The sequence below is a fragment of the Melitaea cinxia genome, chromosome 4, assembly GCF_905220565.1.
Source record: "Melitaea cinxia chromosome 4, ilMelCinx1.1, whole genome shotgun sequence".
NCBI lineage: Eukaryota > Metazoa > Arthropoda > Insecta > Lepidoptera > Nymphalidae > Melitaea > Melitaea cinxia.
In genome coordinates this window covers 15,347,696-15,375,497 of record NC_059397.1, presented here as the reverse complement: position 1 = coordinate 15,375,497, position 27,802 = coordinate 15,347,696, and the positions used below count along the sequence as shown (strand labels likewise).

General features: G+C 32.5%; 1 long non-coding RNA gene across 1 annotated transcript; it reads left to right on the top strand.

Moving 5' to 3' along the window:
* Nucleotides 1–24,128, top strand: LOC123670301. The gene is made up of 4 exons (XR_006745894.1): nucleotides 1–10; nucleotides 3,710–3,716; nucleotides 4,686–4,690; nucleotides 23,991–24,128. It is a non-coding gene; the product is annotated as an uncharacterized LOC123670301 (long non-coding RNA).
* The last annotated feature ends 3,674 nt before the right edge of the window (nucleotides 24,129–27,802 follow it).

Below are 27,802 nucleotides of genomic sequence, written 5' to 3'. Positions count from 1 at the left end.
TTTGTAATTTGTATCAATTTTTAATTTACCGTCATTTTTAATTTTTTTTTTATACATTGCCTTTGTTACACGTCGTGCATTAACTCATTATTAATAAGATTTCATCCTACCGGCAGCAAATCAATTTAACTCTCTCATCTACTATTCCTTCACGATTTACTAAAAATAACGAGCTAAGCTCGGTCACCCAGGTGCTATATATTATTTGAAATAATATTGTTAAATTATGTAATAACTAATTAATATATTCTTAATCGATGTTTGTTTGCGTTTTAAAATAAAAATAAAAAAATGTTTTCATCGTTAATTTCATAGTGTATAACTTGGTTCAATCAGTATAAGTGCATATTGATTTTTGTACACTTTTATTATTATTCTTATATCAAATGTATTATTAGCAATTAAAATGCATAATTATTTTTACTCAAAATTCTTTATTACAAATTAAATTAACAGTAAATTAACAGTAAAAAATCTATAAAAAACTAATCTTACTTGAAATGCTTCAATACTTGTAAAAAAATATAGTTAATAAAGAAGTGTGACAGATAAGCATCGATCTTTGTTCTTAGAGATGGCCTTATGAATTTTTTAAGCAATGAAATATGAATAATAAATATTTCACTTTAATGAAATGAAAAAAAAAACCTTGTTAATAATCTCTAAAAATGTGTGCTACTTTTCAAGATGCTGAAGTTTTATAACTTGAAACGATTCCGTGTAAACTGTTGACGGCTAAACTATCAGACCAGGATGCATTTTAATCCTAAGTTTTCATTTCGATTTCCTCTTTACCGATTCTATTTTATTTCCAGACTTGTTTTCAGTGAGATCGAAGTGAATTCGCATTCCGTAAGTGTCAAGACTATTTTTAATTTGAAAAGATTTTAGACCATGGTTGGAAGCAGAAGATTGAAGCTCCACGAAATATTAGTTTACTTTGTTATCTTTATATATTTACTACGATAAAAGTTACGTTACCAATGCAGAATTTATATAGTTTTGTATCGAACGTGCTTTGTGTTTTAAAAATTGATAATATGTAATACATATTGTATTATCAAAAGCTTGGTTTCCTAAATTTTTACATTTTTTTTATATCACTTGGTCGGCAAACAAGCGTACGGCTAACCTGATGGTAAGCGATTACCGTAGCTTACTACATAGAAAGCTAACGTTAAGTACTGTAAGTGTATTACTATTAGTATATAGTATTTTGTATTTTTCACTACATGTTAGTATTTGAATCTTTTCTAATAGTGCGTTGCCTTGGCATTGGTTTGAATTTAGCTGTATAGAATAGACGACCACTCTGGTATAATGGTGCGGGTGCCGTATCGGCGGCACTTAAAAACCAACGGTCGCGGTCGATTCACGCGTGCAGTGAACATTTGTTTTTATACGAATATTTATTTCCGGTCTGGCTGTTAGTCCTTGTAGTTCTCCCCACCGTGCCTAAGAGAGCACATTAAACTGTCGGCCCCAGTTGTTATCATGTACACCTGATAGTAGGGAATATATCCGCCAACTCACAGAAGAGCAGCGTGGTGAATTAAGCTCTGATCCTTTTCCTACATAGGTAAAGAGGCCTATGCCCAGCAGTGGGAGTGTTACTGGCTGAATCGTGAAGCGTATAGAATACTATTTTTGTAGCAAATTTAATTAAAAAAAAATAAGACTTTAATAGTACTTAACGTTCAATGAGGATTTTATTTCTCTATAAAGTCATATATAACCTTTGGTTTAAAAAACAAAATTTTTAACGATTTTCTCATAAAAGTTTTGTGTAAAATTTAAATACGAGTATATGTATATCTCACTTTTCAACAAATATGTTCATTACCTAAATAAATTTTGAATCAGCTCCTTTACTTATGTTAAGTTACGTAGCTTTAATTTGCTCACATCAAAGCTAAACTATGTTTAAATTTGAAACCGGAGCAATGTTTAAAGTCCTTCAGTATTATACTAGTAGAATTTAATACAAACACTAAATAGAAATAAAACAAACTTGCTTAATTGTCTTGCGAAGCGGTGTTTTGAAAAAATGATGTTGAAAATGTTACTAAAATTAATTGGTGTCCGTACGCCTCATTGAAACTAATGTATTCATCCGTACGTGGAGCTTAACTTATTAGTTAGAAATAGTATAAAAATACAGTACACAAAGCATAAACTGCTGCAATGATGAACGTAACATACAATGAGACAAAGTTATGTTCCTGCCTCCTTGATATGTTTACTTGAAACAAGAATTCCATTTTATTTATTTTTTAATTTTAAAGTTTTTACAGTTTATTGGATGAAAAATAGTTTCATTTTATATCGCGATTAAAATTAATATCAGAAGATCTATTTAAAATTAATTATACTAAACAGACGAAGTCACTGTTAAAGATTAATTTAATAACTTTTAAATAGTACAGGTTTATCTTTTCTGAAAGCAAAGTATGAAAGTATCGACCGAGTCGATACATCAGATAGACTAAGTTTTAATTCTTTGCCCGAGGCAAAGAAGCGATAAGTCGCTTCAAATTAAAAAGTTGTTGACAATTCCCTAGTACGAGTATTACGGAAACTTGAAGTTGAAAAGATCCTCCTCCTTTACATAGAAAGCATCCTTTCCATATTACATATATTATGAAACTGGCTGTGCTGTGTCACGCGACTTTACCCGCGTTAATCTGCAGAAAAAGCTACTGAAACATTTTAAACCATAACAGTACAATTCGAGCGACTTACACAGACCCTCGGCGCGATGCGGCGTCGTTTCACTTGATTTTACATTATCTCCTAAATTATGCGACCAAATTAAACTCTATAAAATACAGTTTTTCTTCATAAAATATTCTAGTTAATGAAGTATTTTTCACTCGTAAGGATAAATATGCGTAGCTAATAAGAAGGCAATAAAATCACCTTTTCATTTTTTGTGATCATTAATTCATAATGTTCCAAAGTTATTTCAAAACTGTGATATCTTCTAAGATATTATTTATTTATTTTATACTTTATTACACACCACAATTACATTATAAACGAAGCATAAAGATAGTTACAGACTGTGAAGTGGATTGGGCGGACTTATGCCTAATTAGCCATTTCTTCCAGACGACCCAGATATATTCATTGAAATTAAATAATTTCAGAAACAATTTTGTTCAAAAATAAATTTTTGTGATGAATGAGATATTTATTTAAAATAAAACTATTCAATAATATGTATTTAAGTAATAATGTGTCTCCAATATGGAAAAGGAAACTGTGCCCAGTAGGAGGCTGATTTAGTTCAGTTCAATAATATTATTAAAATATTGCTTTAGTATTTTTAGTATTATTTGTATAGTTTTCAATTATTTATGTTCAAAATCAAACAATACTGATTCGTTGACCTGTTCGTAGTTTATAGTTCACATAGCTATTGTCATACAGAATAATACAAGGGTTTAAGCGATATGGTATCGTTTCGTATCATACCTTGATCTAAAGCGGAAGAGGCAAAAGCAACAATAGTATATTAAACAATGTGTAATCTATAAACTGAAGTGTTTGTTTGTTTGAACGCGTTAATCGCAGAAAATACTGGTTCGAAATGAAAAATTGTTTTTGATTTGGATAATCCATTTACCGAGGAAGGTGATAGGCTATATATAATATAAATTAAGGCGAGTGGAACCGCGGGGCATAGCAATATACCAGCTTTGACCAGCTTTGTAGTAAAATAGACATCGAAAATATAATAAACGTATTTTAAACTAAGAATTAATTTTGAGTATTATATTTGACAAAATTTCAACAATTCAAAAAATTATTAAGACTAGGCAGATATCTAATAGTAAAGATTATTTTTAATGGATTTAACGCTTATGTGAACACATGTGGGGCAATTTAAGAAGTTAAGGAGTTAAATTTGTGAGCTGTTCTCAGATCGACCACATGTTCTCGTTCTCGCTTATCTTGTGGCTCCTTTACGTCATAAGTTTGATGTCACAGCGAGACATCCGACACTCGCCTAATGTAAGCCCTATCATCACATTTGTAATATAATATATAATTTTAAACGTTTTAGTTGTTGTAATTACTTAAATTTTCGACATAGTTATTTAATAGTATATTACTCACTACCAACCCGCCCCGGCTTTGCACGGATACAAAAACTATTAGTGTTCCTCTACATATAAACCTTCTTACTTTAAACATATGCATGTATTATACATATAAAACTTCCTCTGAAATCACTCTATTTACTAGAGAAAGCCGCATCAAAATCCATTGCATAGTTTTAAAGATCTAGCATACAGACAGCAGGAAGCGACTTTGTTTTATACTATATAGTGATTTGCTAAAGTTATTGTATATGTACCCAGAAGAAGTCTTCTAAAAAAAAATATGATGTTTTGTCGCATTGGTTAATGCAAATGGCACATGTGCTCATGTTTGTTCTATAATTACACATTTATTACTCTAATATAAGCAGTACTTATCTTTCAATTTTTATCAACGTGGTTAATGGAAAGTGCCCGATTTATGATTACTTATATTTTTTATTTTACATTATACTTTTTAGTATAAACTACAAAAATTCAGACTTCAAAATACATGACAATCGACAAAGCCTCTGCTTGACAGCATCAACTCAGCATACTTTTGGAGCGCGACCTATCTAGAGTTGAAAAACTATTAAGTCAAAGTAAAAATCGATGTTAGAAATTCAGTCACGGCAAATCTAAGTGTGACACAGTTTCTCAACCGCATCAGTTACGTTCCCAAATCTTGCGGTTCCTTAACGTCAAAACTTTGTGTTTATGATCACGCCTCTCATACCTTGTTTGAGATTGTTTAATAATATGTGTTCCCTTGGAGCTTGTTAGCATATTATTGGCGTATCAGATAATATTTTGTATTGCGAAGCGGAATATTGAAATATTTCGTTCTTCAATATAACAACCAATTATTAATAAATTGAAACGTATGTCACAACAACATAGAATGCAATGAAGTAAGTGTATATATATATATATTTAAAAAATACAATCTCTAATAAAATTAAGCGTTTCTATCACCTAACACACGTATCCGTGACTACGTCGAGATGACCCTCTGGAATGGCAATTAAAGATGTTACACTTGACTGCGACTCGTGACGTTGATGGCACAGTCTCGTCAGGTTCTACTACTGATTGTTACTTATAATATTATAATCACTGTTTCTTATCTATATATCTTTCAACTAGCTACTGATCGCGACTTCGTTCGCGTTGAATAGTTACTTGATAAAACCGAAAAAACCCTGATTTTGAAACATTCTTCATTAGTGCTCCGCTCCTATTGATCTTAGCGTGATAATACATAGCCATCCTCGATAAATGGGCTATTTAACACTAAAATAATTTTTCAAATCAGACTAGCAGTTCCTGAGATTAGCGCGTTCAAACAAGCAAACAAACAAACTCTTCAGCTTTATAATATTAAGCATAGATAAATTGTGTAGAACAGCTTCGTCAGAATCTGACTTCACTTTCAACCACGCAGCTATTTATGCATCTTAATTTTTTACGATTCATGAACCGCTTACCTAAGAGACATATAAAATAAAAACAACTTAATGTTATTACGACATTGACCATGCCATAAGAACTAATAATATTTTTTAGTCAATTTAAATTTGCCCCCAAACGCGACACAATAACAATAATCGTTTTCTCCTGCGGTCACATATGCACTGAATTTCTTCTAATTTATAAAATAAGGAGGTGAAATATAAAGGGTAGCTACTGGGACGCTTCACCTTGACAAATGCAATGTTTAAAAAATATCACGAATTTAATGCGAGCGGCAAAATGATCATAGCACGATCCATCTCGACTTAAAAAAAACTACACTAAACAAAGTCAAATGAACTGAACTTATATATTTTTCTGAATTTGATAGAATTTTAAACAATGAAAAAAAAATCACCTCGAAGTGGTGACGCAGCAAGATTAGGACATTGGGAAAATTCCCCGACCCGAGATAAAAAGATTTACCCTGAATCCCAATTAGTAGTTAATGATGTAACGTCCGTGATTACTAGACCTTTCCTATGGATCCAATTCACGTTAACCTTTTACATATGTGGCCATATATTCATTGATATAAACCCGCTTTGCATCTCGGATCTCGTTAAGGTTGAAAACAGTTTCATTAAACTATGAAACAAAAACTTTATAGACATAAATGTTGAAAAAAATAAGGATTTTTTATGGTTGGCGAGAAGATAAACAATAATAAAGTTAAAATTAGAGACTGCTGTACTTTTGAAATTTTCAGATGTTCAAAAAAATACTTTTGCTTATATTATATTTTTTTAAACGATGTTAATATTAATTAACATTATTCGAGTTAATGTTCAAAAATGTTAAAAAATGTTTCATGAATAAAACAACTCCAGATTTTTTCTTTTTAAAGTCTAAGCTATTTAATTTACGTATAAATTAAGATTATTAAAGTTTGCTTCAGTATAACGTAAACATAATTACGATAGTACATAAGCAAATATATCTTCCAAGCTTGCCCAAGATATCCGACGGTAAAACAGGAAAATAATGTCGTGAAACTTAAGATGGGCGTAAGGAAATATTTACACTGAGCGGAGTCCGGCGTCTTGTAATTAGTTGTCTGTTTACATTCACCCCAGTAACAACCTGCGGAATAGGCTCGATCATAGAAAAAGAAACATACAAAGATATGGTATCAGAATAGCTATCAATAAAACGTCTTAAGAAAATATAATTCGACAAACAACATATAATGATATTTAAGGTATTTTTATTCATACATATATAATGTTAATTGTCGATTTCGTTACTTAAGACTAAAATAAGTTGTATCTTTTCATAAAGACTGACGTGAAAAGCGAAAACATATCAGTCAGTATAAATGAAGTACGATAACTTCAAAACCAAATTAATTGAAGCTCATACAGTAATACTAAGTAGACAACATGGCCACAAAAAGATAATTAGTATATTTAAATATAGATCTGATACCAAATCTTTAGTCCCGATGTGTATATATTACATACTAGCTAACCCCTCAAACGTTGTTTTGCCATATGTGTTATTAATCTCCCTTAATTTTAACCCCCCCCCCCCCCCCCCCCAGAACTTAGCTATATGAAAATAGATGTTGGCCGATTCTGAGACCTACCCGATATGCACACAAAATTTCATAAAAATCAGTCCAGCCGTTTCGGATGAGTATTGTAACAAACATTGTGACACGAGAATTTTATATATAGGATTTTTCGCTAAATTTTTTGTTCAATCACAATAAAATATAGCCTATGTCACTTCTGAATAATATAGCTTTCTGTCATTGCAAGAATTTTTGTGATTGGATCAGTATTTGCGAAGACTACCCCTTACAAACAAACAAAGTTAGAAACTACCTCTGTATAATATTAGTACAGATTTAGTTGATATCACTTTCACGGAACAGTCTACTCTGTAATAACTATAGTTTACACAGTAAGCCCGATTTAAAGATGCATCATTAAAATGTTTTATCTCGGACCCAAAGTTTTAATAGACTCACGTTGTTTGTATTCGTTAATTTAAATGATGAAACAGTCTTATATAATATATAGCATTCGCGACTGACGTAGAACATGTAATTTTTTCGTATATATTTTGCCGTTTATCGTATCGTAGTGAACAAATTATTATTTCATAAATTTAATATTAAGAATAAAGATAAATTTAATTTAATATAATAATTAATAATTATTAGTATATTAAATTAAATTTTATTATTATATAAAATTAAATTTAATCCAATGCTTAAATATTTAAAACTAATTTAAGATGACTTGGTAGATTAAAATATTTATTCTAAAAACTGTAGAATTTATTTTCAATAAATAGGGAAAAATTGTAAATAATAAAAACTAATAAATTGTAAATATGTAAAATAGGGTAATATTTAGTTGACTTGAGAAACCCGAATGTGTTAAAGAAACCTGAAATAAATTTTTGTTTCTACCTATTTTTGTGTAGGATATTATTTAGTACAAGTTAATTTGTGAAATCATAGAACATATCTCTTAATTATATTAGCAAAAATACACTTAATCTTCCTACAGCCGCGTGAAAAAGTGTAACACGTATGGGTACACATTTATACGCGCACAGTTTGTGGGACCGACGCTATAAAAACTGTTTTAATAGATTATTTAGTAAATATCATAATTATGTGGTTTAGTTATAGATAGGGATGTGAAAAAATATATTAAACGGAGGGTTAAGGTAATATTTACTTTTATTACCAACTAACAGGCCTTTAATACAACCGTGGAAAAAATTACAGAACTTTTAACAGCTATAAAAACTCCAACTAAAATAAGAATGATTTTTGGTAAAAAAAACTATTTTTTTATTTTTATTTTAAAAGAACTTATACACAACTAAGAGGAGAAATAATTTGAACTACTTCAGATAACTTAACAGGTCAATCAAGAGATGTCATAATAGCATGATCCAGACAAAAATATTTTTTTACAATCTATGCAATTATACCCAGCCTTGCAACTTTTTTAGAGAGCCTATAATAAAAACGCATTATTTTGTTTTTATTTACTGATACAACTGTATCAGTCTCGAGTCATCCGAATTGCAAATTTTGTCAATTATTTATCTTATCAATCTAGGTACGCAAGTGCTCTTCGAATGCGTTCTTTCAATTTTTAAGTTACATGATGTAACCGATAAATAATTTAAGAAAATTTAATATAACATAGAATTAATAGTCATGAAGAAAGTAAAATTGAAAGTATTCAAAATTTTTTTAATCTAATTTTGTTACACGTATTCCCGCGTAAGTCTGACCGAGTGATGGTTGTCGTGAACACAGACGTCTGTTGCACATACGAGCAATTGCGCTTCATTAATTTGAAGCTAGCCACGAATAATGAAGCTACCAAAAATATATATTATAGTTCTAATGTATTATATGTATATATAGATATATATAGTTCTAACGTTTTCCATTGTTTCAAAAACTAGGCAAATGTACATCAACGGTCTGTCAGATCAACGGACGGATATAGAAAGTTAGTAAAAGAAATAAAATACATAATAAATCGATCGATTTGGGAACCTCCTTCTTTTTGAAGTCGGCTAAAAAGAAGGCACTGAATCCAAAATCAAACAGAATTCGAAAGGGCTTTTGCATTAAAATTTTTAAAAAGTATTCACTTCAGCCTGTCGCAGTCCACTGCCCCAAGTTCACGCCAAAAACAAAACAAACTCATGTGTTTTACCCATAGTCACCACGCTGGGTAGGCGGGTTGGTGACTGCAAGGCTGGCTTTGTCGCACCAAAGACGCCGCTGCCCGTCTTCGGCCTGTGTATTTCAAACCCAGCAGTTGGATGGTTATCCCGCTATCGGTCGGTTTTATTAGTTCCAAGGTGGTATCGGAACTGTGAGAGAGGGGGTGGCTATATTTTTTAATGTCGTAGCCACACAGCCACAATTCAATATCATTAAACATGAATATTTACTTATCTTACAGTATTGATTCGAAAAAAATCCTAATTATACACATATCCATGAAGTACATATTAGTATTCGACCAGAATTGGTTAGACATGAAACCTTCAACGTAAGCCATATTTGACATATTGATCATCAGAATTACGATTTATAAATTTAAAAAATTCGACCAAAATTACATTATACGTGGAATCCGTACAAATTATTGACAAAGCAATGCCTGAACACACCGTATTGTGACAGATCGAAGCCATAAATTTCGCAAATGGCTCCGGATTTAGCAGCGTAAATTTAGGAACGTGCTTAAAACAAATTCTGTAACTGTGGTCGATAGCATCAGTATATGTATCAGCGGCAATGTCAATCATATACGTCTCGTGGATGATATGTGTACGATTCTAATTGAGGGATTAAATAGAAACCAAAAAAAAAATTATGAGTGAATTATCAAGTTCACATTTCACAATACTTTGCTTACGCACGCGATATATGATGATGATATGATAGATGATACCTACGCAAATGTCACTTTTTAACTACTTCTGAAATTTTAATCACTGATTGACGTCATCAACTTGACGTCAACTGTTGTTAGATGTCATTAACACTTAACTTGATTACGTTTTACAAAGAAAATATATTAATCAATAACTAATGGTAGAGTTCAACTCATAGTTGATTCTAATAATAAATACAGCTTTAAGCTCATAATCGGTAATGTTTTAGCATCCTTTGTAAAAAAAAATATTTACAAAATATTAATTTCCATTTATACAACAGAAGCGTGATAAACATTTTTAATAAAATAAAGATCAAATAACGGAAAGTAAAACAGTGTATAAATATTTTTTTATATCAAACAGTCATAAATTTTGTCTGGTAAATATTACAAACGTATTTTTAATGTAACTGTAGCTTTTATTAATATACACTTTCTTTTCAAACGATTCGTAACACAAATATCTTATTTGAGAAAATTTTCAGTTTTCAATAATTACAGTGCCTTGATAGTATTGATATTGAGTTGAAAGTAATATACTATATTCAGTTTATTTTAATCACTTTTCAATACTGACATTTCTTAAACATTGTCTTTACCATTTAAGTTCGATGTCACTTCGACAAAATATAATTATAAAAAAAACAGAATTGCCAACATGAAAAATGAAAGAAAAAAACTCGGTAAAAAGTTAAAACAAATAAAAATAAAAAATAAATGATGAAATATTGTCTGCTTATAGTAAATATCAATTTATATTTCTATGGTTGTACTAGTAATTGCGTAACCTAGTTCCTCATTCTGCTTTCTATCACAAACAAATGACAAGACATCATAATTGATTGTATTCTTATGTGATTGGAATCACTCACACATCCGCTCCTCGTCCGTTTTTCCAGTATGAAGTGCAGCGTAAGCTAATTCAAAGATCTCGCCGTAGCATTCCAACAGACAAGACCATTGCGAAGCGTTAGTCTATTTTGAACAAAACAGGTAGCTTATTAAGATTAATACAGAAGTATGATAATATTTTTTTCTTTTTGAGAACACAATGTTCTTCATTCTTTTAGTATACAGTTTTATTAAAGGGCACGGTATAACAAGTCCTCTCACAAATAGGCACAGTAATCAGAAAAATTTCATTAAGCCCCTCCAGGGCACAGAGACTCGAAATTGAGTGCTCGCGTATATTACAGCAATAAAACCGAATACTTTGTTATGCACACACGGGAAACCTTGAGGTAAGTAGCTGAGTGAACTGAAGAAATATTTAAAGGTCTGTTTTTACATATTTAATTTCACTATTTCATACATATTTGAAATTTACCGAATGTTTGTAAGTAGTTATAAATAACTTTAATAGAAATACATGCCAATATGTTTTCAGAATTTACGACCTTGTCATGCTGTTTAAGTTTATATTGTCTAAGCATTATGATTAAATAAAACCTATTTTAGAACTGTCAATAAATTTTAGTCTCCCCTAATTTTTTAATAAAATTTTGTTATAGAAACGATTTAATAAAAATATATCATTATGCAACAATTACAATCGTGTGTTGTATTTTAAAAGAGAAACTTAACATTTTTGCCAATTACTTACCATTATGTTGAGAAGTCTGGTCTGTTTCTAATTTACATAACACGCTCACTGGATTTCCTTTTCAACGGTGCGTCTTTTGTTTGAAGGAAAACAAAGCGAATAGAGAGCGGTATGGTAACAAAAAGGTGGGCGGAGACAAAAAAATGTGGTCAAGCGCTTTTAGTTTCATCTGTTTGTGAGGTCTAGGTTTCTCTTTTCATATTAGACTCGTTAGTCGTATGGTTAAAGAGAGTGAGAGAGTTGAAAATGAAACTTAATAAAACAGAATTCGAGTGAATTAAAAACTTTTTTTAAATATTTTTGTTTAATTTTTATTTTATCGGAATATTTGTAATACTAATAATTGTTTATATTTTTTAATCATTAACACCGGGTTTAATTGTGAGTGATTTATATTGGGTTTTGCAATGTGATGCGAATGCGGTGGTAACAATGGCGTTGCTCGTTCTTCCTAATTCCGCTATGCTATGAGAATTAAAGGGAAGATTTTTGGCTTGCCGCCCGTGCGTTTGTTATTTTTCACCCCTGACCGTTTCTATCTTACATCGCTTAGAATACGGTGACCCGCATCATGTTTGATAAACTCCGTCCGCAGCCACTTAAGTGCACGAGCTAAGTGTCTTTGTGCGAAGTACGTTTCAACCTCATTAGGAAGTTCGAGGTACCGCAAGAGAACCTCGACTACGCTTTCCCGATTACTTTTACTTATTTTTTGGAAAGATACTATTAAACATAATACATTTTATAATTCAGTTTGATATGAGATTCAAAATATGAAGAATTGTTAAATATAACAAATATTTGTAATGAAGGTTCCAAGGTTTTAAAATTATATAAAGCGACCAAAATTCATTAAGTACCGAACACATTAAAGGATCTGATGGCCACTAAATGGCCATTATATAGAAATTTAAGAGTTTTGGCGGAAAAGTTCTTTCGTAAACGACAACCATTACTGTGATATAATTTCTCTTAGTTTACACGAAGCTTACTACTTAACTACTTACTAACTTTATTGTAATTCAGAACAAATAAGGAATTGTACCTGTTTTAAATGAAATTTCTCGCTTTATTTTAAATTTTCGACTGAATATAAAGAGGCTTGAATACGCAAAGGCCGAAAGCGCTTTTAATACCATTAGGGGTATTCTTGTGCCGAAATTTTTGATATTCCATAGAGACAATACAATGGATGAAAGAAAAAAAAATAAAGATCAATATAGAATACAAGATAAGACCGTTTAATTTTCGTTTAAAATCGTTTTAATTTCAAATATTTTATATTATTAAAGTCAGTAAAATAAGTTCTATAGTCTTCTAAGAAAACAAAATATTTTTAAGTCTTACCTACTTCACGTTAGCAACATTTATTAGTATTATTATTGCCAATATGTACAAAGTGTGAGTACACAAGACATATTATGGAACCGTTGTCCTGTAATTTGCCATCGTAGAAACTTGAAAAGTCTATCAAATAAAATTCGACTTTAAACTTCTATTGTAAAATCTTAGAACTGTCATTGTCTCTCAAAATAAGTTATAATGGTAACTTTTTAAAACATCATCAAGTGGAATCACTGAGGTAGTCTACCAAATGACAACGATTAAGTGAGAAACCATTTCTGCAACTTGAAATAAGCGTCGTGAACTTCAACGATTTTATGTATTTCAATAAGATTTGCATTGTACCTGCTCTGAATGAAACTTTTCACTTAATTTTAGTTTTCGGAATTCAAAGATTAAGACTTAATTACTTGACTATTTAGGCTATAATTAAGTGATTGCCTATCTAGTTGTGCCATTTTGTTACAACTATTAACTCTTCAACTTTCTTTTGTACTTCTTGACGTAAATAATACATTTACGTGTATATCTATCTACTATATAATATTAACAACTAATGTTTCGAGTATAGACAACATTATATATTAAGAGTTGTATGTCCTTGCGTTGTAAAATTTTAAACAGTATAAAATATTTTTTATAATATCCCTAGCCTACATTTTTATCGTGAAAATGATTCTTATTGGTTGTTGTGAAATAGGCGAAGGGAGAGTGTACAAAACTGTATATTTGGTCTATACTGCTAGTTCACCCTGGGAACGTTCAGCTCTCTCTGGTGACTTAATGAAACGACCAGTGTTTATGTGAGGAAATAATCTTTACATTCCAGCCTATACAGTCCACTGCTGGACATAGGCCTCCAAAAGTTTACGCCAAAAATAACGTGAACTCATGTGTTTTGCCCATAGTCACCACGCTGGGCAGGCGGGTTGGTGACCGCAGTACTGGCTTTGTCGCACCAAAGATGCTGCTGCCCGTCTTCGGCCTGTGTATTTCAAAGCCAGCAGTTGGATGGCTATCCCGCCACCGGTCGGCTTTTTAAATTCCAAGGTGGTAGCGGAACTGTGTTATCCCTTAGTCGCCTCTTACGACACCCACGGGAAGAGAGGGGGTGGCTATATTCTTGAGTACCGTAGCCACACAGTACAATAATCTTAATGACTGATAAACAAGTTATCGAGCACCTTTTTTTAAATGACTTTTACTGTTAACCCTTCTGGTCCTAACGGCGTCACCGGTGAGAGGGATTAACGAGAATAAGTACCGAATACAATATTCGACTTAAGTAAATCGACTCGAAACTTCAATAGCGCGATCTATCTACAAACAACGCCATCTGTGTTTCATTGTATGAACTAAAGATAATTAAATATACATTCAACAAAGCGAGCGGAACCAAGGTAGGCTCTGGAGGCTGAATTTACTGTTTTAAAACCATTAATTCAACCTCCAGAGCCCACATTTCTATCGTGAAAATGAATCTTATTGATGAAACCGACGGTAGTTCTGTAGGCTGGAAGGAAAATTCTAAAATCATATTTTTGGCCTCCATGTCCTATTTTTAGGACTTTAAGGGGCAAAATAATGTTTTGAATTTAGTGGCAAGTAAATTACAAAGGAAATAAGGCTCAAATTATTCTTTAAATTTTGTCTCGGTATTTTATATCTACTTCTTCAGATTTTATTGTATTTTGTTAGTTTGCGAGGGAATACGATCAACTAAAAGCACTTAAGAGCTCGTATACATGCATAACAAGACTAGCCAGACCCCTGACAAATTCTTTGAGGGTCACACACCTACATTCATTTTTTACGTGTGTATTTTGACGCACAAGTAGTTCCATTTGAGGAGAATGGATGATTGAAGATACAGTAAATTCATATTGTACATAAATCTAGGGCAATGTTTTATTTGTTTCAATCGAAAATTTAAAGTTTTTATTTGAATGAATCTAGACTTTACCTAATTCAATGTTCTCGTAAAAATCCAAATTATTTAAATGTACGAGGTCATTGGGAAATAGAGGAACGTAAACAGATTGTTTATTCAAAAGACCTTGCGGGAAACTCTAAAAAGGATTGAATCAATTTTTCACGACGCAAGAGCGATCATTTGCCAAGTTGTTATAGTTAATAATTTAAAAGGTATGTTATACCGCGTTTATTTTTGGGAAACCGTTTCATGAACTTGTCATAGTCGTGCCGCATTCAACTTGTTAATCGTAGTTATTATTTATTTAGGAGCTTAAAATAAAACATACAAGTTGTTTTGTTTAAGTAATAGTATGTTTGACGTCACTTTAAATGTATGTGGGCGGCCGAGGTTGGGACTATTTTAACTTGTTCATAAATATCACAATCAGAGACTAATGTTCAACTGTGATCTATTCAAGTTAGTTTTGTTTAATTCATGTTCTTAACATTTGTATTGGCCATACAGGTGTTTGCCGTGGTCTGGGTGTTTGTGCAGTCCTTGTGGGTCTCTCCACCATGCCTCGGAGAGCACGTTAGCCGTCGGTCCCGGTTGTTATCATGTACACCTGATAGCGATCGTTACTCATAGTAGGGAATATATCCGCCAACCCGCATTGGAGCAGCGTGGTGGATTAAGCTCTGATCCTTTTTCTACACGGGGAAAGAGGCCTATGCCCAGTAATGGGATATTACAGGCTGAAGCGTATTTCATTCATATAAACCGTGATATAAATATTTTAAAGCTATTCAGGTATTTAGAGAAAATTGAAATGAATGCAAGGAGGTGATTGTGTTGATATGGCTATAAATAATTGTGAATTCCCTTCTTGTGCACTTGTCCCCTCGTGGTCATAGTGACAAAAGCCCCGCGGCCGCTTCGTGCATGTCTGAATAAACCCGAAACGAGTCTCCTTAAAGCGATAACCCTTAGAAAACCCGAGAAGGCCATTCCACGTGACAAATTACTTTCTGTAAAGTTTCTTGATCGCGATCAATTTAGTAGAACGTTACAATGATGATAAACTTATATATTACATTGATTTCCTATGCATTTCATAGATCATATAAAAATTACTAAAAGTACTGGTATATAGTATTAGTTTATTCTTTTTATGTGAAAAGATAACTTCGGTAATATAAGTATTAAATATCATATAGTATATTAATACGTTAAGATGTTTGTCTTCCTTTTTAGAAAAAACCTCACAATTACTCCACATAGATTTATATATCATTTTATAGATAACTGCTTGCTCTACCGGCTTCCACAACTAAAAATGTATTATTTCTTTTGTTTTTATAAATTAACTAATTATTATAATAAAATTAAATATACTCGTATATAGATATATATTGAGACAGAATACAGCAATGCTGCCATCGGCTTAAATTTTGAAACAACGTTAGCGCAGCGGTAATAGCACATAATCGCGGGTTCGTTTCCCGCTCACGACAGACATTTGTATCGACCATATAGATGTTAGTCGTGGGCTGGGCGTTGTGTTTGTGTATTATATGGGTTGCCGGACCCCCAACACAGGAGAAAATTCTACTGGGGGATCCGTTGAGTGTGAAGCGTTTATTAATAGTTTATTATTAATCTACACTCCGAATATTGTTTATAAAGAAGTTTTGCAATAAAGATTTTTTTTGTAATTTTGTAAAGTGATAATTTTTCTACTTATTTAGTGCGAATTTTTCGCACGGGTATTGCTAGTCTATAATATAAAAATGAGTCGCTGAATGTGTTGCTAAGCGCAAAACTCGAGAACGGTTGGATCGATTTGGCTAATTCTTTTTTTAAAATATTCCTTGAAGTACGAGGATGGTTCTTACGGAGAGAAAAATTATAAAAAAAAATTCAATAAAATTAAAGAATCGACTGTTAGGCGATACGAAGTTCGCCGGGTCAGCTAGTTTACTATAATTGTCATCATCATCATCATCATCATTCCAGGCTATTGCAGTCCACTGCTAGACATAGGCCTCCACAAGTTCGCGCCAAAAATGGCGTGAACTCGTGTGTTTTGCACATAGTCACCACGCTGGGCAGGCGGTTTGGTGACAGCAGGGCTAGCTTTGTCGCAGCTATTGAGTAATTAATTAATAGTAAAAAATTTATGAGCTAAAATCGATAATCATTTAAATTAAATCAACTATCCCATTTAAAATTCTAAAAGAAATAAGAGATATTGAATTATAAATTTCAAATTTTATTTTTTTCTCTATTTAATAAAACTGAGCTAAAGCGACCGATCAAAAGCAAATTTATTAAAAGAATCGTGGACAGTATAAACCTATTTAAGCTAAGTAGTAGAACGACTCAAGGGTCGGGTCCAACTTTCAAAGTTCAGGAATTTATTTTATTTTAGTCACGTATTCAAATGAGAAAAATTTCGTTACTTAAAGCCTCCGTCCCTAATACGTTTTCTTGGTGTTTTCGAAAAGGGTTTTGAATTAATGATTTACTAAATGACTTCTGTTTATTGAAATAACACATAAAGTATTATCAGACATTAGATACTAAACTGGATTGACTTCGAAGACAAATTAAGAGATTTTTCAGACTCTTCTTGCTCTTGAAGAAGAAAAAACACATCTCTGACAAACGAAGGTTGGCAGCCAGCGCACTATATTTCTTACTATGAACAAGTCCGAAGAAATTCACTTTTTTCACAATTTCAGTTTACTCTAGTTGCATTACCAACACTTTCCAATGAGAAACGCCTTATCTTTTAAAAGTGAATTTAAATCTCATGATCGGTTGGAGAAGTTTCTCGTAACTTTTATGCTTAAACGTATTGATGGCACTTTTCTCATCTTGATGGTCTACAAAATATAGTAATTTTGGTTGACGCTGCAAATTATCCTCTTTAGCTAGTCCCTTTAGCAAGCTGCTGACGATACTATATTGATGCCGTAGCCAAATACATCTTCGGGTTCAAGGCTGCTTCGACCTAAAAGAATACAATTAAAAATGACAGTAGTAGGATAGCTGGTGTCAAAAAAAATAAATAGAAATATAAAATTAAGTTAAAAACGTGGTATTGACCCCGAGCCTATTGTATAAAATATTTTGAAGAAATATAATTAATTAGTAAAAACCACTCTGGGTTGGTTGTGACAAAGGTCTGAACATTTCATTAAAATGGTAACGAATAGTCTGACAGCACAGTTGAGTTTTTCAAGGGTATTTTTTATACAAATCGTATTGTATTTGGAATTATAAAAAAAAAAAAATTGAAACGATCGTATTATATATAATTTCACAAATTATTATTAGTTTTTACTTGAGCTGATGCTAGACAACATTATTTTCCACTGTAAATTGGTGATGCGTATGTGCTTATATACTTCTCCAATGACTCAGAATTTCAACTGAAATTGGAGTCATTAGCTGACCGCCATATTTTATTTCTTATACTCGTATATATATATATATATATATATATATATATATATATATATATATATATATATATATATATATATATCTTATTCTGACAATAACGATCCCAAAAATTAACTATCAAATTTGGTGCAGTCGCGTTACGCAAGTAGGAAGGGAGGGAGGTATAGTTATTTATACTTATATTTACGCGAGTATTATATTCAAAAAATATTAACCACCAACAATATATAATTATATCAAATAGTTTATTCTTAAGAATATTTGTTTACGTAGTTTTAATTTTTTTAAGACTTTTTAACTATCCAAACTTATATAAAAAATATCTGAAAAAGTTTTAGGGTAGACAATATTTTACTAAGAGCAGATTCAGTACGTAATGATTGAGCCGTTTTCATTTTAAACTCATTAAGAGAATGCACGTTAACGAAGAAATACGATGCAACCCAGTTTTTTATATTCTCTTTCACAAAATAATTTCGCGATTACTTTAGTGAAACATTTAATGAAGTATTTATTGTATTTACATTTTACAAGTATTTTTGCAAATGGAACTTAAAAAAAAACATTTTAAACGAAAAACTTTTAACCAATTGAACAATTCTTTATCTGAAAAATATTTGTTTTAATCATTCGGAAGTATGAAATTGTATGAAAATTGCTACTTACTAACATCGATGCACGAATTGTTTCAAAGTAAAATTTAGATATACTTATATAAATAAAATTATGTCAATCGTTTAAATAATATTAAAAAAAAATATTACGTTATCAATATTAGATTAAATCACGACTGGAAAATGCGATCGCTTATGCAGAGCAAATTGCTGTGACCATTATTTTTGACAGCGACGTTTTGTAAATTAAGTATATTCTGTGTTAGGAAAATAATAAAAATAATAATTTTTCTTCCTTATTTTATAAACCACTCCATTACAATAAAACAACTTTTTCAGATTTTATCGCGGTTTAGTAACATAGGTTAGTTTCGAATAACTTTTTTTTTTATGTCACTATGTCGGCAAACAAGCGTACGGCTCACCTGATGGTAAGCGATTACCGTAGCTTATAGACCTGCAACGCCAGAAGCATCGCAAGCGCGTTGCCGACCCAATCCCCAATCCCCCAGGAGCTCTGGTCACCTTACTCACCAACAGGAACACAATACTGCTTGAAAACAGTATTATTTAGCTGTGATCTTCTGTGATGGGCTGCTCCATATTTTGAGCAGGAAATTTCAGCTGTGCCCTACCTCAGTTAAAACGTTAGGACGTCTGAACCTCAGTTCTCCCGTGACCATGGTTACTGCAAATAATCTGAAACGTCGGGCATTTAAAATAATAATAGTTCGCGATAAAATCCGAAAAATTTGTTTCATTATAATGAGTGAATTTCGCGTAAACATTAGGAAACAAGAGAATGTGAACGACTCCATGCTAAAAATATAGTATGGGTTAGTTCACTTATTACACTACGCCTGCAGTAAACCTTATACGTTCACTGAGCTGTTTACTCAATAACTACTACCATGATGTAAAATGGCTTTACAAATAAAATGCACCATTTTATAGATATTGCTTGTTCGACTATAATATAGGTGTTTATAACTCCGCATCGTTAAGTTACAATGTTGAGGTTTTACTACCTTCGGAAGTTGTATGGAGACAAACAATCCCTAATGGAGTAAAATTTACAAACTAAATTGAAATCGATTTCAAGATTGTATTTAGTATTTATTTTTGCCGATATCTGAAAATGTCGAAAAGCTGACGATAGACGTCCAATGAAGATCTGGTATCGACAAAAACCAGCAGTTTTACTCATCATCATCGTCATCATCACTTCAGCCTAATACAGTCCACTGCTGGACATAGGCTTCCACAAGTTAGCGCCAAAATTGGCGTCAACTCATGTGTTTTGCCAATAGTCACCACGCTGGGCAGGCGGATTTGTGACCGCAGGGCTGGCTTTGACACACTGAAGACGCTGCTGCCCGTCTTCAGCCTCTGTATTTCAAAGCCAGCAGTTGGCTGGTGATCCCACCATCGGTCGGCTTTTTAAGTTCCCAGGTAGTAGTGGAACTGTTTTATCCCTTAGTCGCCTCTTACGACACCTACGGGAAGAGACCAGCAGTTTTACTCAATAAGAGAAAATTAAACAAATCGACCACAGCTAGATTTACGGTTCTACTATCACTATCCATGATTCTAAATTAAAAGCTAAAGCAAAATGAAAAATATAGATTTAATTATAACACAATTTTAATTATAATTTACTACAAAAATAGATTTTAATTGTAGATTTATAATTTATTGGAACGAAGATCCTTACGACAGTCATGACATTTGGCTGCGCGACCGAAATGAAAAAAATGTGATACTAAAACCGTAAGAAAAATATATAACGGAATTGACCTAATATCAGTCACACGACTGTATAATATGACATTTGTAAAACTAAAATATTACTAGTAAACTTTTTTTTCAATTATTTATGTAATTTTATACTGTCGACAAAAATAAATAAAAACATGTGTTTTTTTATTTCACTTAATGGTTTGAATTGTTATTATTATTATTATTTTGTTTGATTTATTTTATTTTACGGTATTTGTTATTTTCTAAAATACTAAATTTCCTAAATACTTTTATGTACTTAATTAAAAACCAATCAACAAAATTAAAAAAAAAAATCAAGAACTAGAAAATATATATAAAATAAAACATTTTTTTTTTCAAATTGTGTTACTTTTATACTATCCGAAGGAGCTTCGTTCCTACCTGGTGTCCCATGACACCACATATTTTATATTTTTAAACTACCGTCACTTAAAAAGAAGTAACTAAAATAGTATGAAAAATAAACGTAATGCCTTAAATTTTAATTTTTAATCAGAGCTTCACAACTTATTTCATATTTTTAAGATATAAGGCATAAAATGGACAGATCCCACTGCTAAACAAATGCTATTTTTTGCTAGCTAATACCAAAAGGAATCTACCTCCATTACCGATCCAAACACGCTTACATCAATTCGATTCGACTCGGATCTCGACACTCGACAGAGGATCGTTACAATATGAAATTAAATTATTAGACGAATAAATCAAAGTAGAAATGCATAAAATTGACTTCTAAAATTACAATAATATTTTAACGTTAATCATTCAGCGATTTAAACAGCAAAAGTATTACATAAAAAGAAATAATAACTAAACAGGTACTTACGTCAAGAAGTTACAAAACAGATAATCAATTCACTAAGATATCGTTCACTAATTACAAACATTAAGCATTTGATCTTAAGCTAAATTACAAACATAATTTTATAATTTCAATTAAAGCTTGTAATATTGAAGTCCGATTAGTGCCCGCGGCGACATATACATGTCATGTAGTAGTAGTAGTAGTTGGCGTAGCGGTCACTGCACTGGATATTACGCTGTCGATTGCGGGTTCGACAGCTCACGACAGATATTTCTGTAGGCGTTGGTGCTTGTGTATTTTGTGATTCCGAAACAGGAGAAAATCCTACTGAGGGCCGTTGAATTTGAAGTGTTTATTATGTAGTAATAAACATACCTTTTAAAATGGGTTGAGAGAATGTGAATTTAGCACAATCAAGCATATTTGCTGGTATCTAACTTCTATGTAGAATTATTTTCAAATGATTATTTAAATATAAATACAGAAATAGACCAATAAAATACCAATACGTTTGAAACGTAATAAATACCGTATATCTGTACATTGTCACTATCGTTAACGAGATTGTCTGACCTAAATAAATGCTTTTAAAGTAATTTGAATTTTATGTTCTTGTATATGAAAAACCGTTTTTCTACTAATGGACTTCTAATAAATAAATTTACTGGCAAATTAAATTAAATACGTGAGTAAAGGAGGAAGCGATTTTATTTTTTGCTCGGATAATAATCGAATTAAGATTAATTCGAATTATTGTGGCATCACTATTATCAGAAATTTTGGTATTGTGGCATCATTGTTGTTATTTATTGATTTGACGGACATACCCTACAGTAATTTAGTATATTCCAAAGATGATGAACGATTGCGATCCAAGACTTTCAAATACCAACGATACTCTTTATTTTTTTTTTCAGTTGTCTTTCAACCTAATGCAGTATCTGCTATTTACGTTCACAATTACCACGCTTTCACCACGACCATTAAATTCATTACAGACCAAAAGCTTAAAAACTTCTAACGTACCAGTAAAATATATTTTATATTCTCACATCTTCCTGAGTACTAATGCACCAAATTTAATCGAGATCGTATTAAAAAAAACGAAGCCTGATCGTATTAAAACAAAGAAGCCTAAAAGGGAAAAAACAAGGTACAATTTAGTGTGACGAGTATACAATACAACGTGTATTATATTCTATTTCTTTTTTTTTCGGTTTAAAATTTTTCCTCTGATAGTGTACAATAAAGAGTATTCGTATTGTATTAGATGATACCTGAGTATGCTCACCCTCCCTGGTTGCAAAATAATCAGCTTTGCCGACGACACTGCTCTCTTATTCACTGCAGATACATGGGCCGAAACATACAGGTATGCTCAGTCGGGTTTCAATACTATCTCAAAGTGGTTACGAGGAAACCTATTGACTTTAAATAGCGCGAAAACCACTTACATCACTTTCTCCTTTAAAGGCACTGTACCACAGTCTACTACTCACGCCATACAAGTTCACTCGTGTTCTGAACCACAAAACGCTACATGCGACTGCACACGCTTGCAAAAAAAAGAGACTGTAAAATACTTGGGAGTAGTGATTGATAATAATCTTAGATTTGACGAACATATAGATGCGATTAATAACAGGTTACGAAAACTTATATACGTCTTTAAAACAATAAGAAATGTCTTGGATGCTAACCGATTGAAATCTATCTATTTTGCCCTCGCTCAATCGGTGCTAACTTGTTGTATCACGTCCTGGGGTGGTGCACCGAAAACCAGACTGATTTGCCTGGAGAAAGCACAAAGAGCTATACTGAAGGTCATTCATCATTATTTAAACCGTATCGTTACCCCACTGTATTGTTATACAAAGGGTGCCAGGTCTTAACGGTGCGCCAATTGTTTATACTTGACACCCTACTAAGACAACACATACTTCTTGAATATCACCCGTCAGTGTCAGACGCCAAAAGGCGGTACAATCCTGTACAGTGTAGCAAGTTTTCCACAAGGTTCTCAAAGCGATTCTTTTGCAGCTTGGGTGGCTTTTTGTACAACAAAATCAATAGATTTCTGCCTATATACAGCCTCACTAAAAATAGGTGTAAACGGAAATTAACTGACTGGTTACAGAAATTGAACTATGATGACACGGAAGCGATTCTTTCTGCCTTAACTTAGAGTACTTCTAACATACTAGCACCCATGCCCACACAACACACACACACACACACACACACACACGCACACACACACATACACACACACTACCTAACCCATATCGTACCATGAATAACATAAAATATACTAACCTTAGATATATAAAGTTAATATCTCATATAATATTGTTTACAACAAAATTGTTAATGCCCGTATGATGAAATGAAATATTTGAAATGTACTTTTTTAAAGGGTGGAGACCTGGTGTCCTGAAACACAGGCCTCGAGCCTAGCTTAGGCACCAGTCTCCCACAATATTAGTGCTCATGTTATTATGTACCTATCTAATGTCCTGTTAGCAATATTGTGGTGAGAAAATAAATAAATATTATTATTATTATATTCCATTGGAGACTTTCATATACTATACAAATAAATTGAATTGATAGTAGGTCACTTGGGTTTTGCTGATCTTTGATTGATAGTAGTATAATTAGTGTTTTGTAGAACGTTTTTTTTTTTGGTTTTTTGTTTTTTGATAATTAATTTTTATGACAGACCTTTTAGTTTATCATTGATAAATAAGCATCATTCCAGAACCTAAGTTTCTTTTCTATGAAAAGCAATGCGGGGAGTGAAGATGCTTACTGAGTTAAGTTTCTGTAGAAGTCCAACGTCTACAGAAACTTAACTCTTCACTCTCACACACGTGACTCGCATAAAACTTACGAAAATATGGATTCCTTTTTTTAACTCAAAATATTTTTTTATTTCTCTACAACTCCGCCGTCCAAAATCCGCCATTTTTTTTTCATAACACATAAACCAAAACATAGAAATTTACATACATACATACATACATGAAATATACTCAAAATCAAAACCAAAAACAGCTTTATACAAATAGGCCCCATGAGCACTTTAGAATCGTCATTTTACAAATTAAAACTGCAGTAGATTCTGCAGAGAAGAATCGGCAAGAAACTCCGCAGTTACTCTTTTGAAAAATAATATATAAACTGTGTTTTAGTACAAACTTAGTAACATGTTGCGTAAAATACAGCGTCACTAAGTCCACACATCTTTATCAACTATATAATCCGGCTTCGAATAAAATACACTTTATCTATAATTTTTTTTTTAAATAATAACTTTAAATTTATGTTGAGACAATTGCAAAATAGTGTGTGAGATTTTATTATATATGCGAATACCAAAACCCAGAAAGGAGACGTTTACTTTGCGCAGTCGGAAACTTGGAGTTACAATTTTATATACTCGAAAAACATTACCGTCCTTCTGCAGTCGGGTAAAAAATATTGTAATACAATTTTATTAGAGCGTTTCGTAAATTTTTATTTGCTAAACTTAACATAAGCCTTTGTGGGTCAAGATGTTGCTATTCTAACTGTGAACCGAGTTTATTAACTTCGTTGTACGTAATTGCAGTTCGGAGCTTGTTGTTCTTATCTCGAAAGCTAATGAACAGAAGGCGGTAAGATGAAACTCAAGAAGGTTAATTTTCAACCAAATCTTTTCATATGCTTCTCTTTGTTTCTGCGATAAAGTTGAATGGTTTCCTTGTGGTGAAAATTTTAAAGTTGACAATTTTTAATTTTAAAAATACACTTTTTCTAAAATTCACACTTTATATTTCTTAACTTAATAGTAAAATATTAGATTTTAAAACTAAAAATGGTTGATTGTTTAAGATCCGAAACGGGTTAAAATTCAAAACAATCATAAAAACTTTTTTAAATCGTAATTCTAAAACGGTTGGTTACAAAAGCTTCCGACAGTAAAAGCGAGAAATTTTAATTCATGCCGCTAAAAAGACTGCCTTTAGAAGGCAGTTTCCATTTACACCATTTTTCAATGGAAATCTGACGCGCTCACCTACTATTGTGTCTCCTGAGTAAACACAAGAAAACCTTACGCATTTTCATTCTCACACATCATCGCGGTACGTTAGGTTAATGATACGTTCCATTGCTGGCAGCAAACAGTGCTTCTTTGAGAGTTGTCTCTTGGATTTCTTTAAAGTCTGCCCTGTTTGACGAACATACCTGTCATCTGTACCTACAAATAAGAGATAATTTTATTTTTAATAAATATGTTTACTAAATATAAATTTTTATTTTGAATTTATTTTTTGAAGTAGTTTTTTTTTCTTTTATTACTTTTTATCCACTATGAGGTCTAAAATTATGTCAGCTATCGATAGTTATAAAGTTCTAAATAACTATCTCGAGCATTACACAAAAACTTTTAAGGTATTCAGGTCCTGGAATGTAAGACTAGTCTGCATCTTATTTTGTTGCTTAGATAATTAAGGAAATAGTCTTAAAATGATTCCTCAGACGCTCTCGGTGAATATAATGAGTTTCTCGAAAAATACTTCTGCCATAAAAATCGGCCTCTTTTGTTTTCCTTAAAGTGAAATATTACGAGTGTCGTTTAATTTACTTTCATAGACGTAATTTTCCCTTTTTTAATTTCATAAAAATTTCGATATTATGTCTGAAACGTTTAACCAAATTCTATCTGTCTTTGCTATAGTGAGTTGTTTGAATCTGAATTAAGTTAACCTAAGTTTTCATTTAAACTAGGGAGCCAACGTCGGAGTGTCATCTCTGCGACGTCGGCGCCGAGGACACGTTGAAGCACACGCGCACGGATTATCCAGCGTGGAGCGAGGAGCGCGCTGCCTTATCGGCAGTTGTTGGACCATACCTCTCGCTGTCGGCTTTAATTAGAGCTATGGTCGACATTGAGGAAACTTGGAATGCAATTTCTTCCTTTCTGCAAATCCATAATGCCTTTGCATTCATTATTTGTTTTTGTATCTAATTGTTCTAAAATATATCTTCTTTTTTGTGTGTGCAATAAAGTTTGATAAATGAAATAAAAATAAAATGCTGCAGAAGTAAGTGGCAGAACGGGAGCGAGAAGAAAACCCAAACTCGCTCCCGATTCATCACGAAAGGCGCGGTCGGCGACGCGGGGCCTACCTGGCCAATCTGCCATCGTAGCGCCGGACCAGCGGGTGCTAGATCGGGGATGTATCGTCCTCATTGTACGGTCCTGAGAAGGGAGGCGACCTTTGTGTTTGAAAGAGCCTCTCGGATGTCGCTTATGGTGTCGGGCCCTAATTGGGCAACGCTGGCGGGATCATGGAAATGCCTAGGAACACCCCAGATATTTTAGTCTATGCGAATTGGAAATAGAATAACAATTATTCATCATCACCATTATTATTTCAGCCTATCATAGTCCACTGCTGGATATTGGCCTCCACAAGGTTACGCCAAATATGGCGTGAACTGATGTATTTTGCCCATAGTCACCACGTTTGACAGGCGGGTTGGTGACCGCAGGGCTGGCTTTGTTGCACCGAAGACGCTGCTGCCAGTCTTCGGCCTGTGTATTTCAAAGCCAGCAATTGGATGGATGGATAACAATTATTATAAGATGTTAATGATAAAAAACAGAATCTGCGCGTGATCTGACATATATTGCGAATAACGTCTAATTTCCCCAACAATCACCACATCTATTCCATCATAATAAATTAATCTTGAATATAAGAACTAACAATATATTTTTTCATCAGAGTCCAATTAAAAAATCACTTTCCTAGAAACGCTTAGGGGACCCTTATCAAAAAAGCGGCTATTATCCGAAACAGCGACAATTTGTCGTCGAAACAATTAATTTGTCGAGCAAAGTGCGATGGGGAAATAACTTGGTTAGCATTAATGAAAATTGTGTTTCATTTCTTATACCGGTTGTATTTACGTTGGCGACGTCTCCCCTAATTACATAACTAAATACGCTGGACACGATTTTCTCTTGATAGTCAATGTGACGTCATAGCTAGAAGAACATAATAATAGTAATAATAATAATTAAACATTTCAGTGGTTTGGATTTTACGTGCAATGACACGGGCTATACTTGGAGTTTCTCTCAAAGATTGGATTAGAAATAAGACTATCCGCTAGAAAATGAAAATAACCGACAAAGCCCACAGAATTAGCAAGTTGAAGTCGCAGAGGGCTGATCATCTGT